A 16,918-nucleotide genomic window follows, 5' to 3' on the forward strand; every position below is an offset into this window, starting at 1 on the left:
TTCTGTAGCTTTCTCTGTCTATAAAGCATGCTATTATTAGGTGCTGTTAGAGTTGGAAGTAGAAATCCCTGGCTCTTGTGAGCCCCTGAGCTTCAGATTGGTGAATCTCTCTAGGCATCAAAGAATTCACAGGTACCAGATTGATTCCACTTCCCTAGTTTCATCATTGGCTCTCTTCAATAGGAAAAGCTATAAAGTCTTCAGGCTGGGACAGATTAACCTGGGTCAACAGAAGGAAACGACTGGCTTTGGGGTTGCTCACTGGTCTGGTCTCTCCATGTTCACTCGTGGATCCCACCCCACAGCGGTCTACAACTCAACTTAAGGGTAGAACAGAAATTTGATTCAGTTCAAATTTAAGCACAAATCTACCTAATTCACACTAGAGCAAAATACAACGCAACCATCCTTTGACATTCTTGCTTCTCTGAATTTTTGCAGTCGGTACAGTTCTCCAGCCAAGTAATGTGTGTGAAAATGCATGTATTAGTCAAAGTACTTGTGGCGTTTGTCCATTCCTGGGGAACATATGAATGTGCAGGAGCGAGCAAAGGGTTAATTGGCTGACCATAGGCTAGGCTGACCAATGAAAAGCTAGAGGAGGAGCTTAGGGGCTTTGAAAACCCAGCATAGAAGGGGGAGTGTGGCAGTTGGTGTTGGGCAGTTGATTGAGAGCAGTTGGTTGGTGGTTGGTGATTGGTGATTGAGAGGGTTGGTGATTGAGAGGGTGATTGAGAGGGTTGTAAACTACCTTATCCGGCAGGGGGATGAGGGGCGCAAGGTAGTTCACGTAAACATGATTAAGCCTTACCATCGAACTGAAAGCTGGGCTCTCTATGCTATCCGAGAGGACCCAGAAGAAGGAAGTACCATGCTGGGAAGGGAGAGGGGAGCAAGAATGTAACATAAAAGAAGTTATGTTAGCCCCTACCTTAACCTATTCACAGTGGGAAGAAATAGGAAACCTCCTACAAAAATTTAAAACAATCTTCAGTAATACCCCAGGACTAGCAAGGGGGGTAGTCCATCACATTGACACCGGGATTGCAGAGTCTTGTGATTTCGTATTTGTTATGTCTTACAATGAACAGAGTCAGGTGTGGTCACAATGCATAGCCAGAGCCAATGCTCCATATAACCACACCATAATGGAATATGAAAAATACATTCACATGGGCATTAATCCAAAGAAGATTGTGATGGGTGTTCCATGGTACGGCTATGATTATACCTGTCTATGCTCAATTAAGGCCCATGTTTGTTCAATTGCAAAAGTTCCTTTCCGAGGGGGCTCCATGCAGTGACGCGGCAGGACGTCAGCGCCCATATAAAGTAATCATGGATCTAGTAAACAGTTTTTTTTTAATTAACTTTTTATTGATTTTAACATTATTGAAACATAAAAACATAATTTCCATAACAAAAAGATATATAACTCCTCACATAATACATATATAAACATCTTTATATCTTCTTACTCTGTTTCATGACTTCCTCAGGTCCCTCTTTGCTGATTTCATTATATTACATCTTTGGCAATCTTCCACTTCCTTTTAAACATTCCTAATTCTAATCCTCAATTTATATATCTCATATCATCGCTCACTTTTTAAACTATTTTCTAATTATTTACCATTCTAAAACTATCCTAAGCCTCAGTTTCTTCCAAAAACTTTCCTCTTTAAGAAATATTACAATACTTTTTTAAATACACTTTAAAATTGCTCCAATCTTGGTCTATCGTCTCCTCCTTCTGGTGCGGATTCGTCCAGTCATTTCAGCCAGTTCCATATATTCCATCATCTTCATTTGCCATGCTTCTATTTTAGGTAAGTCCTGTATTTTCCAGTTTTTGGCAAGCAATATTCTTGCTGCTGTTGTGGCATACATAAAGTATCTTCTATCTTTTTTGGGCATTTCATCTCCTACTATTCCAAGTAGAAAGGCTTCTGGTTTTTTAATAAAAGTATTTTTAAATACTTTTTTCAACTCATTATAAATCATGTCCCAGAATCTTTCACCCTTGGGCAAGTCCACCACATATGATAAAATGTTCCTTCTTTCTCTTTGCATTTCCAACATTTATTATCATATGTATGATACATTTTTGCTAATTTCACAGGTGTCATATTCATCTATACATCATTTTAATCATATTCTCTTTCAAACCATAGCATGCAGTGAACTTAATCCCTTGTTTCCACAACCTTTCCCAATCTTCCAACATTATGCTATGTCCTATATCTTTTGCCCAATCAATCATCATCGTTTTCACCAGTTCATCTTTCGTATGCCATTCCAGTAACAAATTATACATTCTAGACAAATTCTTACTATTTGTATCTAACAACTCCATCTCCAACTTAGATTTTTCTCTCATAAAACCATTTTTTATCTTGTTTCAACATTTCATTTATCTGATGGTACTGCAACCAGTCATTAAGTTTGTCTTTCAATTGATCATAAGGTTTCAACTTGATCTCATCTTCTTTTCCTCTAATAAATCCTCAATTTTAACCATTTACAATCCATATTCAATTTCCTCTTAGCTTTTGCCTCTAAAGGTGACAGCCATCTAGGTGTTTTCCTTTCCAACAGTTCTTTATATCTTATCCAAACATTGTACAATGACTTCCTAATTATATTTTTAAAACCTTTGTGTACTGCAGTTTTATCATACCATAAATATGCATGCCAACCATATACATTATCAAAACCTTCAAGATCTAATATCTCTGTGTTCTCTAACATAATCCAATCCTTTATCCAACAAAAGCTGCAGCTTCAAAGTACAATTTTAAGTCTGGCAGGGAAAATCCCCCTCTGTCTTTTGCATCTGTTAGTATTTTATATTTAATCCTGGGTTTTTTCCCCCTGCCAGATAAATTTCGATAATGCTTTTTGCCATTCCTTGAAACATTTCATATTGTCTACTATTGGTAGGGCTTGAAATAGAAATAACATTCTTGGCAATACATTCATCTTAACTACAGAGATTCTACCTAACTTCACGTCCTTCCAACTTTCCAAGTCTCTCTTTATCTCTTTCCACAGCTTGTCATAATTGTCTTTGTACAAGTTCAGATTTTATTTGTCATATTAACCCCTAGATACTTCACCTTTTTAACAAAACTCAGACCAGTCAACTTTTCCAGATTTTCTCTTCTTGAAATGTCAAGTTCTTATCTAAAACCTTGTTTTACTCTTGTTTAACTTAAAACCAGCAACCTGCCCAAACTCTTGAATTATCTCCAGTGCTCTTATAGCACTGGACTCTGGGTTTTGTAGTGTTAGTACCAAATCATCTGCAAAGGCCTTTAATTTGTATTGCTTGGATCCCACTGTTACCCCTTTCACTTCCTCATCTTTTCTCAGCTTATTCAATAAGACCTCCAGAACCGAAATGAAAAGTAGAGGGGAGAGGGGGCACCCTTGCCTGGTTCCTTTTTCAATCTTTATTTCTTCCGTAACACATTATTTATTATCATCTTTGCTTTTTGTTCTGAACATATTCCTTTTATGCATTATAAAACCTTTTCCTATTTCCATATTATCCAAATTTTGCTTCATAAAATTCCAAGAAATATTGTCGAAGGCTTTCTCCACATCTATAAACATTAGAATTGCTTTACAGTTTATTTTAGTTTGTAATTTTTCTAATATATCTAACACATTTCTTATGTTGTCTTTCATATGTCTCTTCGGCAGGAAACCTGCCTGATCTTTGTTTATAACTTCGTTCTGCACCTTTTTTCAGTCTCGATGCTAAAATATTTGCAAAAATTTTATAATCCATATTCAATAGGGAAATAGGTCTGTAATTTTTAACATTTCCAGGATCCTGTGGGATGCGGAACAGGAAGCCCCATATTTAGAATACAAGGTCTTTATATTTGACATTGGTGGGCAGGCCTGGAAAGTTTATGACTGGTCACATATTACTACAGTGGCAATTTTTGGAAAATACGACCCTGAGCTTATGGGTTATGCCCATTCAAGAGGAGTCAGAGTTGTTTTAAATGGAGACATATCTGTGAGATCAGTTAGAACAACTTCATATTTATGATAAACCAGTCATCAGTTCGAAATATAGAAAAGAAAGACGTACTGGAAGTTATAGGTGGCATGGTGTCCCATCAACTTTCTATGAAAGTGAAAGTGTTTCCTACACTAGAGGTTGTGTGGTGGGAATATGGGTACCCTGCTGCTCATGCAACACGAATAAATGCCCAGGTTGAACGTGGTTATACCGCATTAATGTGGCCACGACGTCAAAGACATAAAAAAGTAGTCTTCAAATTGCTCGAAGTGGGAACTGATAAATCAATACAGACCAAAGATGGACTATCTCCTTACTTTTTAGGAGGAAAAAAGTGTGTCTTATGGAGCGAAAAATGCGGTATATTAGGAAAAATCAGCCCTAAAATGCCAATGTATCATGAGGATTTAAAAAAAAAAAAAAAAAAAAAAAACCTGATGTGGAAATGTGGAGAACTGAACTTAAGGTTGAAAAACAAAACACTGAGATAAATTGAAATTGACAGGATCTAGCTAGCGCTGGAGTTTGGGGGGGGTCCACTCTCACCCCTGCGGGGGGGGGGGGGGCTGGCTTAATAGACTACATTATAGTGTGAAAATAACTTTTACATGCACTGGGAAACAGACAAAAAATGGTGTCTGAGAAACCAGTAGGAGAACACTTCAATCTCCCAGGACATTCTATAAAAGATCTCAAAGTAGCTGTCTTAATACAAAGAAATTTCAGAAATAGACTGGAAAGAGAAGTGGCTGAATTACAACTAATCACCAAACTTAAAACCACGGAGAAACCTGGTCTGAACAAAGACATTGGATTCTTATCTCATTATACATAACAAAGCTATCTTTAGCCATCTCACCCCTTGCCTTTCCCTGCAAGACTAATTACAGCCGTTAAGAGTCGTCAACAGGTTTTCCACACCTATCAGCTGATCACCCATTCCCACCACCCTTCTGAGCAATACCCCTCCCCACTCCCTCACTATATTTAAGGATCTGGTGACTTCTGTTTCAGTGTATCTGAAGAAGTGTGCATGCACACGAAAGCTCATACCAAGAACAAACTCAGTTGGTCTCTAAGGTGCTACTGGAAAGAATTTTTGATTTTGTTTTAAAAAATGGTGTGACTCTTGTGATAATCACTTAATTGTGGTGGTCTGGTACCAAACCTCCAATATATCCGAAGTATGCTTGTATATGTAAATGAAATTTGTAAATGTTAGAGTAATTTTGCTAAGCCTGTATGTGAATGTATGTATTGTGTTAGATATGTAGGTAAATATGTTAGATTAGAGTTAGGTTGGGAGTGGAAATGTGCCCCCACTTTAGGTGCAGAAACAATATTGTTAGGGGAGCACTTTGTTTTACAGTAGCATTGCTGATATTCTTGGCTACATACAACCATTGCAGCTGTGCTATTTCCTTCAGAATTCCCTACATCTTTCATCTCCTAATATCTTTTCAGGAAATATTGAAAACCAGTTGTGAGTGGAAAGCTAATTCACTTTGGTGCCTAGTTGAAAATACTGTCCATCTTCAGCTGACACAATCTCAGTCAGCCTATTTTTGAATCATTTCAGCCCTGAACAACTCTGGTACATGGATCACTTTTGTAGCACCAACATTACCAGGTTGAAAGTGATACTCTCAAACAATCATATTTTTGCCTGCTTCGCCCAAAACTTGCATGGTATTTTATTTAAGAGTTGAGGGGCCTTTTAGTTTCCAACCCTGCAAAAAGCACCCTCTAGAAAGATTTTTCTTTTTTCAGGAGAGTGGCAAACGAAACTTTTCACATATTCAAAGTGGGGGGAATGATTTATGCTGTCACTCTGAATTGGCTTTGTGAATTTCTCACTTCCAAATCTAAATGGCTACATGGTAACAGGGTTTACTACTTAATTCTTCATTGACTGGGCTCACAAAGACAGCATGAAGAAAATGACAGTGTTTTTAAAATTGCACTAAAGCTGATGTCAGGGTGGGGGTGAGCACTGAGATTATTATTATTACTATTAGATGTTGTTGTTGTTGTTGTTGTTATTTAGAGGGTTGGGGAACATTCAAACTCCTTCTAAACCCCTTGACTGCTACAAAAATGTTTCCTGGTGAACATTTAGGTCAGCAGTAATAATTTCCCTCTTTTATCCACTTGTGACTATCCCAGAGCCGGTCGTGAGATATTTTGGTACCCGAGGTGAACCACAAAATGGTGCCTCCTTCCCCAGGGAAGAAAGGGTGAGTGAAGATCTACACCAGGAACATGGGGTGAGGGGGGATAAAAATCTACATCAGAATCTGTTGCCCCTGTGCATCTTGCCACCTGAGGCTGTCCCCTCACCTTGCCTCATGGGTGGGCCAACCCTATGCATCCATACTCTTCTTATGTACGATGTTCACTATAAACAAATACTGTCATACTGTGAGCCCTGATGGGTATTCACATGTTGTGCTCATTCACCCGATTCCCCTGTCCAATGACCATTTGTAGATTCTCTTCCATTTCATTCTATCATCCTTATAAACATAGACATTATACAACTGTCTTCTGTTCACTGGCATCAAAACAGTCAGGTGAATTTTTGCCTTAAGAATTATTTAATAAGTAACATATGTAAATCAGTTGGCTCCATCACATACAATATGCAGCCAATACTAATTGAAAAGACAGCTTTCATCTGATTCTTTCCTTCTTTTTGGGCAAGAAATGTGGGTTCCCCCCCTCCCGCTCATTTCCATTTTTTTGGCAGCTCTTCTGCAGCAGTTAATATCGGTGAACATCTGTCCAGCAGGCAAGTGATTATTGACTCCAGCCAAGCATTAGCTTAAAGATTTGTAGGAGATAACTCCCTTGTCTTTTTAACTCTCTAAAGAATGTCCCTAATGCATACAATATTGGCTGAAAGGGGAAATCTACAAATCTGTTTTTTTTTCAATTTTTGGAATAGACATTATCATGGCAGCTGTTAAGACAGCATGGATGCTTCCAGTCAGTGGAGCACCCCTCAGCTTAAAGGCGCGTAAGCTGTTTGTTTAGGATTTATATCCCACCTCTACAGGGGAAATATTCAAGGTGGCAGAGTATACAACAGAATTAAAACAATATGATAAACATGTATTGCTAGTTTTGCAGCAGGTATTCCAGAGCAGTCCCATCACATCTGAGCTGGGTGCCATTTTGGTACCCAGGGCACTGACATAGTACCAAGAGTAGAGAAGGGCTTCCAACCATTCTGAGCAAAGTGTCTCTGTAAATGGTATACATTACAGCAGAAGCCCTGCTCACACAATGAAGGTGTGTAAAGCGAACACATGATGGAGAGGGGAGGGAAAATGGCATCACATCTGCCACCTTTGCTGCTAAACTCTATGTGTTCATCCAGAGGTCTAAAACAGAGTCTCCATGCCTGTGCATCTATTCACTGTGTTCAGGCCCCCGAATGCATTCCTGGAAGTTTAAGTGGCGAACTAGTGGTACCCCCATGGGTTCTGTATTTAGGCTGTGCTGTGGTTTGCAAGAAGCTGAATCTTAGCCTTCTTGTTCAATGTGTTTGCTTCCTGATGTACAGATTTCTGAGTGGTACCAGGAACCACACCCAGCCTTGGCTCTCTGAAAACATTCCAGTGATTAGAAACACTGGAATTTTGATATCACGCTTCACCAAAAGTGGTCACAGGGTGGTTTACAAAAATAAGATAATATAAAAACATAATACATAATAAAGAGAAATATTAAAACAATTGTCATAACTTACATAATTAACATCCTGGAAATGGCTTAACCCAACAGTCTCTATAAACTCGACCAAAAATGAGATTATTATTTTGTTTTATCTGTCATCTAAAAGAATATAAGGTTGGGGTGAGACTCATTTCAGTGGCTATCACTGAAAAGGTTGTTCAATGGGCCCCACGCTACACACCATTTAACAGAGGGAGTATCAAGAGACATTCCTCCCGCCATATGTTAATGCAGGTCAGATTGATGTAGGAGGTGGTTTCCTCAAAGATATTTGGGTCAAGGCCATTCAGGGCTCAAAATGTCACATAAGCACTTTGATCGAGCCTGAAAGGAAACAGGCACCCAATGTAGCTGTTTGACAATGAATTTTACGACTATGAACCCGCTCCTTCAAGAACAGTGTAATCCCAACCAGAACAGGCCTGTTCCACCAAATTCCACATTTAGTAAAAATCCAACCACAGAACTCCGATCTTATTTGTATTTAGTTTCAATTTATCAGTCCACATGCAGCCGAATACCGTCTATGGACCAATGATTCAGGACTTTCATTGCCCCTCCTGAGACTGATGGAGCAGAGAGATGGAGCGGGGTGTCATCGGCATATTAATGACACTTAGCTTCAGATCCCCTGATTGTTGCTCCCAGAAGCTTCATACAGTGGACGCTCGGGTTGCGAAAGTGATCCGTGCAGGAGGCGCATTCACAACCTGCAGCATCCATAACCCGCAGCGCCGCATTCTGCACACACACAGGTTGCAATTTGGCAAAGCGTGATTTTAGCGTTTCTGCGTGAGCACCAAAACCCAGAAGTAACCCATTCCAGTACTTCTGGGTTCAGCGCAGTGCGCAACTAAAAAACACGCAACCTGAAGCGGCCGTAAGGCGAGGTATGACTGTATAGATAATGTACAGCACGGGTAAAATGCCTGATGACTGTAGGACCACATAGGATAGTTCCTACAGGGCAGAACAGAAGTCCAATGCTGCTTTCCGAAAAGCACCCTTGGGGACAAAAATGGAACCACCGCAAAGCAATGTCCCCAACTCTTCGAAGCTCATCTCAAAGATGCTGTGGTCAATGTGAATTAAAGTCCAAAAGAACCAACATGGTTGCACTCCCCCCATCTCTATCCCAACAATGGTTATTGGTGGTGGCAGCCATTGACCAGGGCTTCAGTCCCCAAACCAGGCATGAAGAAGAAGAAGAAGAAGAAGAGTTTGGATTTGATATCCTGCTTTTCACTACCCGAAGGAGTCTCAAAGCGGCTAACATTCTCCTTTCCCTTCCTCCCCCACAACAAACACTCTGTGAGGTGAGTGGGGCTGAGAGACCTCAAAGAAGTGTGACTAGCCCAAGGTCACCCAGCAGCTGCATGTGGAGGAGCGGAGACGCGAACCCAGGTTCCCCAGGATTACGAGTCTACTACTCTTAACCACTACACCACACTGGCCAAATTTGAAGCCAAATTGAAATTTGAAGCCAAATTGAAATTTGACGCCCAAATTGAAATTTGAAGCCAAATTGAAATGGGTCTAGATAATTGGTTTCATCTGAGCATGCTTGAAGCTATTTTGTCAAACCTTTCTGAGCACCTGACTAGTTTAGCATCACTTATTAATAAACATGCCAAATATAAGAGTTCATATGGTACTGTCAGTTGACTCTGGTTCTCTTAAGGGTCTATTTCTATAGACAGCCATGAAGTAGTGTTACGATATTGTCAGGAGTTGGAGTCAACAAACGTCTGGAGGACACTACATTTGCAACACCTGATCTAGCCCTAAGCAAGTCTTATCAGCTTCAACCAGCATGGCTTGTTGGGCAAGGATGGTGAGAGTTGCAGTGCTTGACATCTGGAGGGTGGTTTGCTGGCTATCCCTGGGATAGAGTTCTGGAGTTTGTCTAGGATGATCTAAGCCCAAAACAAAGCCATTAAGCTTTATGTTTGTTGCCAGAATAAAATAAGGAAAAAAGCCCCCTCGTGTGCAGCTGACAGCTCTTTAGAAGAAGGTTAGGAAACAACTGTAATAAGCAAATAAAATACTAGTATTATGGTTGTCTAGTAGGACAGTTGTAAATGCTGTTAATTCAATATGAGCCAAACGCCCCATGGAGCATTGTTCCAACTGGAGTTCACTTAGTGCTGTCTTAGAATAAGTTGATTTCTCATTGGCTTTCCAATATGCTTTTCACCAGCAAAATTATTTTGACTCTTACACTTTACAGGGAATGTGTTAACATGATAATTACTGTAGTTATGTCCTGTCAGCAACTTCTTATGAGGCAAAAGCAACCTGGTACCCAGTAGGTACAATTTCTTATCTATGAAATTCCCCTACTTCTGCCCCTTTCTTTCAGGTGACAAGAAGCAACTTGTGAGCTATAGTTTTTTCAGCCTCCTGAAATTGTCAGCACAGCAGCCATTATTCCACCAGTGCCTGCGAAACTATTTCTGGAAACAAAGCAGCCTCTTTGAAAGCATTTCTAGGAATCTTAGTTTTAATGAATACATTAGACTTATGCATGTACAGTGGTACCCCGCTAGACGAATGCTTCGCTAGACGAAAAACTCGCTAGACGAAAGCATTCGTCTAGCGGGAGGCTGCCCCGCTAGACGAAAAAGTCTATGGGGCTGCCTCGCAAGACGAAAAAATTTCGTCTTTTTTTTTTTCGTTTTTGCGGAGCGCGGCTCCCATTGCCGCTCCGCAAGACGAAAACCCCGTCTAGCGGGGCACCACTGTATGCGGACCTCCAAGTTTTGCTATTTTCCAGGGATGTCCCTGATTTAGAGAAGCCATCCCGGTTTCTGATTTGATCAAAGTATGCCCTGCTTTTCCTTAATATGTCCCTATTTTCACTGGAGATATGTTGGAGGGTATGGAGTTATCCGACACCCGAGCCATCTGAAGGCAGCTCTGTATAGGGAAAGTGTTTATTAATGTTAAGGTTTTGTTATGTTTTTTATATATGTTGGAAGCTCACCAGAGTGGCTGGGGCAAACCAGTAAGATGTGTGGTGTATAAATAGTAAAATTATAATTATGGAATGAGAAGTCCCTATTTTCACTGGGAAAATGTTGGAGGGTATTATGTATGCTATAAGAATGCTATTGAACGCGGTTGCACTGTGGTCTAAACCACCCAAGCCTCTTGGTCTTGCCGATCGGAAGGTTGGCAGTTCGAATCCCTGTGCAGGGTGAGCTCCCGTTGCTCTATCCCAGTTCCTGCCAAACCTAGCAGTTCGAAAGTGCAAGTAGATAAATAGGTACCGCTGTGGCGGGAAGGTAAAACGGCGTTTCCATGCATTCTGGCACTTGTCACGGTAATTCTGTTGCATTCAGAAGCTGTTTAGTCAGGCTGGACACATGACCCCGGACAGCTGTCTGTGGACAAATGCCAGCTCCCTTGGCCCTGAGAATCGAGACGAGCGCCGCAGCCCCATAGTCGCCTTTGACTTGACTTAACCGTCCAGGGGTCCTTACCTTTACCTTTGAACATGTGGCAAACAGAACGTTGCCTGAACATTGTCTCCTTTGACTAAGGGGACTGCCCTGCAAGTAGAAAAATGCTGTGTTCCTCAGGTTACTGAGCTCAGCTGCACTGTTTTTAGCCAGCTCTGTTCATCAGATTTTAGAGAGTGCTCAAGCATTAGCCAACTGCTTCCACCTTTCAAACTCTTATTCAAGTCTGCTCTACCATTAGGACAAAGCTGAGGCGGCCACCTCAGGTAGCAAATTATAGTCCCATTTCATATAGTCTCTATCAGGTTTGAGATTAATAATATTACTGTCCCTGTCAGAAATCTGTGCATATCATTTATGTGAGGGTGTTAGTGTGGCTTTTTCTGTTGTGTAAGAAAACCTATTTCACTTTGAACTTTAAATAAGAGTCATTGATTTGTTCCCATTTCATCTCGACAAAGAAAATCTCTATCCGAAGAGAAAGGTTGTTCACCATTAAGTGCAAGCAAAGGGGCTCCTTGACCTCAGCCAAGTTGCTTAATGAGAGGAAGCTAATGGGGGGAAATTGATCTCTTCATAATTTATCCAGGGAGACAGGGATGTTGCAAATGTGAAATCTCATTATTATCACAGTTTGGGGGAATAATATTTTTAAAAAAAAAACAACCTGGAGAAGTCAACATTATTAAGTTCTTCCCAGCCAGAAACTTTATACTGCAGTGGTGGCAGTTCTGGCCTGTTTTAAATCAGCTCTGCACGCTGAGTTCTCCTTTGCTTCCCTGGTTAAAACCACTGCTGTAATAAGCAGTAGTCATTCACTAGCAAATCTTCCAGCTCTCCCAAGAAGCTACAGGGCCAGCCTATGAGAATAAAGTGGTGAGCTATACAGGTACATGGGCATTATTATCCTGTTTGGGCTAAGCTGATCTTCCTTTGCTGGTGCTCTTGCTTAAACAGCAGTTGATGCTCTTACCCCTTCGGCCAATGCATGGGGCAGAGTATCCTTTCCCTTTGTTTCTGCTGTCTTAGTTGAGATGGGCAGCTGAATCAGAGCATTCTTTCATGTAGGGAGAGGGCAAGCTAGTAGTTGGCCAAAGCACATCTCATCATTTAGCATCAGTGACAAACGTGCAGGCACCATCGGATTAGGAGCTAAACTTAATTCCCCTTCATGGCAGCCAGCTATCCCACCTCCACCTTGGCCTTCTTGCTGCCTTATCTGGGCTGATGTGAAAGGACAAAGGGGTCCTCCTTCCCAGAGCCAGGTATTCAGGTAAAGGGCCCAGGAAAATGCCTGCAGTTTTGTGAATTTAAGCTTAAAAAGCATTTGTAACTGTGGACCCATGACAGGCATTCTTCCCAAGCCCATTACCCCAAATTCCTAACTCTGAAGGACCCATTTGGCCCTTTCTCGGCCCCCAAGTGGTAGTGGTCCATGGCTTGAACAGAAAAGAATGGGGGCAGGGCGTCCAGTGGGTAAGGTCATTGGAGGGGGGGAGCAAGCTCCTTGTAGCTGCTTCTTCTCTTGTCCAAGGGACAAGGCCAAGCTGGTCTCCACCTTGCTTTGGCGTTGCTCCTGGGAGGTAGCAGGCACAGCCTATCAGTGATTCGGTCCCTTGGCTGTTGGCAAAAGCCCAGAGTGATTTGCTGCTTGGTTTCTAATCAGTATTTATATGGATGTGTGAATTAGTTTTATTCACCGTTTTATACAACACTCTGGGATCATTTGACGGATGGCAATTAAGAAATGCTTTACATGAATGAATGCATGAATGAATGAATGAATGAATGAATGAATGAATAAATAAATAAATAAATAAATAAATAAATAAGTATAAGGCGACCACACCTCCTCCCCATTGATAATGAAGTCAAGCTAAGAGGGAATGGATTTCCTGCATCCATGAAAACCAAGGTTTCCGATACTGCCTTTCTTCTTCGATTCAGTAAAATTGCAACTTGCTCGTACCGTATTTTCCGGCGTATAAGACAACTGGGCGTATAAGACGACCCCCAACTTTCCAGTTAAAATATAGAGTTTGAGATATACTTGACCGCAGATTCTCCACCCGGCGTATAAGACGACCCCGACTTTTGAGAAGATTTTCCTGGATTAAAATGTAGTCTTATACGCCAGAATATACAGTATTTAACATGCGTGATATCAACTTGATGCGGTCGAGGCTGGCTGGGTGAAATTACATGAATCAAATGCACCAAAGGGGGACAGCTTAAAAGCTCTTCTTGTGTGCAGGGTTTTCCTGGCACGGAAAATCTTTTAAAGCTCTGTGCCTTGCTTTCGAGGCTCTGGGGTGCTCTTGTGCAGGCTGTGGGTGGTCCTCCGAGATCTCACAGGAACTTGGACAGCCCCATGAAATCTCGTGCAAGAGCATCCCGGAGCCCATCAAGCTTGGTGTGTGTGTGTTTGCAAGGCCTGCTCGGCGCACGGCCTCCAGATTGGTAAGGATGGCTGTGCATGGGCAACTCCATGGGATGGTTCAAGTGTATGTAGCGTGGCGCATATGCGTCACCCCCATAACATAACACCCACGTGAGATGTGATAGTGCTGTAATCATCTGCAACTCTGGCTTTTATGTACTATGGAAAGCAGCTGGTATTTGCCATTCTAAACCCTTCTTTTCTGGTTGAGCATCCTAATAAAGTCTAAGGTGGAGCAATTACAGCCTGATCTCAAATATGACTAGACATACACACAGGGCTTTTTTTCTTTCAGCCGGACCTCTCAGGTGGCACCATTCCTGTTATAATAAGAGAACAAGGGAGGCATTTGTGGTGAGCTCCGGCACCTCTTTTCTAGAAAAAAAAATAGCACTGTTATAATTATATATATATATATAAGCTTGGTATTACTGTGCTTGAAAAACTACCTCAAGATTGGTTAAAAGAGCTTTTATTCCGCAAAGTCATAGGGGAGAAGTCATGCTTCCTGCTTCTAATTAAAGTTGATGTATCGGACGAAGGGTTTCTGCAACCTACCTTTTTCTCAGGTTAGCTGTAAAAACCACTCAGCCAAGTAGTGAGACAATGAGAGCTAATTAAAAGCACCAGTGTGGCAGTAGTAAGTAGCACAGTATGCAGACAAGATCCAGCTCTTCTGTGCAGATATTTCAACATGTGTGCCCTGAATTAAAGAGCTTGCCTGTTTTTAATAACTCAGGGAGATTAGATAAACAAATAGAGATACATTCTGAGAGATAGATGATAAGATGGATAAACACAGTGTAGATAGATAGATTTCTATTTATAGCCTTCTCTTCATACATATATCAGGGTTTATATGAAGACATACAGAGAGACAGGGTTGACTGCGTAAGTACATAGGTGAATGGATGTAAGGATTATACACATAATGATTACAGGGCTCCATATAAGGATTCTTGCGCATGTATATATATAAACACATAAGCATTATATTTCTAAAATATAATGATCAATATAGCATCTTTCCTTTAATAGGTCCAAGCAAAATTAAACGCCCTGGGATTCATTTAAACCTCATGTGACTTGTACATGGAAAAAAGCAAATTTTGTCAAGATAATTAATCAGCCTCGAGCAAAGCATGCATAAGGGTACCTTTATTCATTAGCTCGCTGGAAGGAGCCAATAAAACATAAATTGATTACTTCGACTGCATTATCTTTTCTAGTTGCTGCAACTGTGACTCCATCTTCCTTTCATTTAGTGCATTAAGTAGGATCATGATTTCCATTATTTAGGATGGAACAAGATAGAGAAATGAGACAAGTTTCAAACAGATGGGGGAAAGGCAAAGTAGCCGAAAGGACTGGCTAGCCCTTCTTTTTAAAATCATGATCATGAATTCAGTCAACACACACACACACAAAATGGGGAAAACGTCTGGCACCTTGAAGACTAACAGATTTATTGTGGCATTAGCTTCATGGAAAAGAGCCCAGTTCATCATATGTTAACAATACTGCTGTTATTGTTTTGCTGTTTTGTTTCATTATTTACTTGTTTTATCCTGCATTTTATTTTGCGGACCGCCCTGAGATCTTATGATGAAGGGTGGTATTTAAATCTAATAAATAAATAAAATAGTAACTAAAATAAATATCTCTTTTTGCCATAACAGAACTCAGGTGGCTGCATCCTCAGGAAAAAATTCAGCAAAAATTGTTTTAAATGAAGAACACCGAGGACAGATGCACACAAGCAGTGCTCAAAGCCTGCAATATACTGGGTGCAGTTACGTTGACTAACAGTGGATTTCACCTACAAAACTTACCCCTTATTACGTATCAGCTGTCCTAAGCACACCCAGCCAAGGAAGGAATTCTTATTGGCAAAAGCAGGCAGTTACAGCATAGATGCACATTTCTAGCATCTATGTGGCTATTTTCCAACTGCCCAGCAGAGCAGTTGAAGCAACAGTGGGGTCATGCCCCACACCCTCACAGCTTATGTGCCCTCGTCTGATGGGATGCATGAATGCAACCTGAGACTTCCTGCATGGAAGTCTTCACTGTACTTCCCTCTTCAAGTACCTCCTGATTCCAGGGGACAACAGGGCAGGGGACGGCAGGGATTGACCAGCCCACCCACCTGAGCAGCCTCATACCCTTCCCCTTCCCTGGCTCCTACCATGCAGGTGGCACCAAACCTCTCCTCCTCTCCTCGGTCCACCTCCAGCCCTCCTGCCTCCATCACACACCCATCAGAGCCCTGTCAGTCCCTGTCATTGAGCCCTACATAATAGATGGATGGATGGATGGATGGATGGATGGATGGATGGATCATAGATTCATAGAATTGTACAGTTGGGAGGGACTCTGGTGGATAAAATATTTGACAATAGAACTTGAACCATGGCCCCATCTCCATCAGGCCTTCCTCTGCTCCAATGGCCCTTAGGGCATGGCCACTAATGTAGGGTTCAATACAATTAATCTTGCAGTATATTTAAAGTGGATAGATTCTTATTGGGAAGGTGCCGAAGAGCACACAATGCTTTTTTAATGCCAGTCTACACAAAATATTTTAGTGGGATGGAAACAGGAATACAGTTCCTTAAATCCTCTTGCATAAAGGGGGGGGGGTTATTGGTTTGTTTCTGTTCTTTTTTATTATGTATTTTGTGTGTTTTTAATATTGTAATTATATATTGTGAACTGAACAGTTAAATGTACAAAAAGTTTTAAAAAAAGAGTGAGAGCTGCAAACTCATGAGCAACTCTTCTGCTTCCCTTCCTTCAACATTGCTCCCGAGTAAGAATCTATCCACTTTAAATATACTGCAAGATTAATTGTATTGAAACATAGCGTTCTGAGCCCCTAAATTGTGGAGTCTGCCCCACTCATTGCCCCATTCAGTACAGCAGTTAATGCACTAATGTAGGGTACCAGATGTTCCCGGGGACAGTCCCCAGATTTGCAAATCTGTCCTCATATGATTTGTCTTTTGCGCAACTCGTCATATGCGGACTTCCGGCGAGGAAAAATGGCGGGCGCCACGGCAGTGAGCAGCTCCTAAAGCCAGCCAGAGCCAACTGCACTACCAGGCTGGCTCCAGGCAGCTGACTGCCGCCGCCACTGCCAAAGGGAACCGGGGATGTCCAGCGGTACAGATCTCATGCCCCCTTCCCTCTTTGTTTTGACTGATCGGGGGAGGCTCAGGAGTCGCAGGCGGC

The sequence above is a fragment of the Lacerta agilis genome, chromosome 3 (assembly GCF_009819535.1).
Source record: "Lacerta agilis isolate rLacAgi1 chromosome 3, rLacAgi1.pri, whole genome shotgun sequence".
Taxonomy (NCBI): Eukaryota; Metazoa; Chordata; class Lepidosauria; order Squamata; family Lacertidae; genus Lacerta; species Lacerta agilis.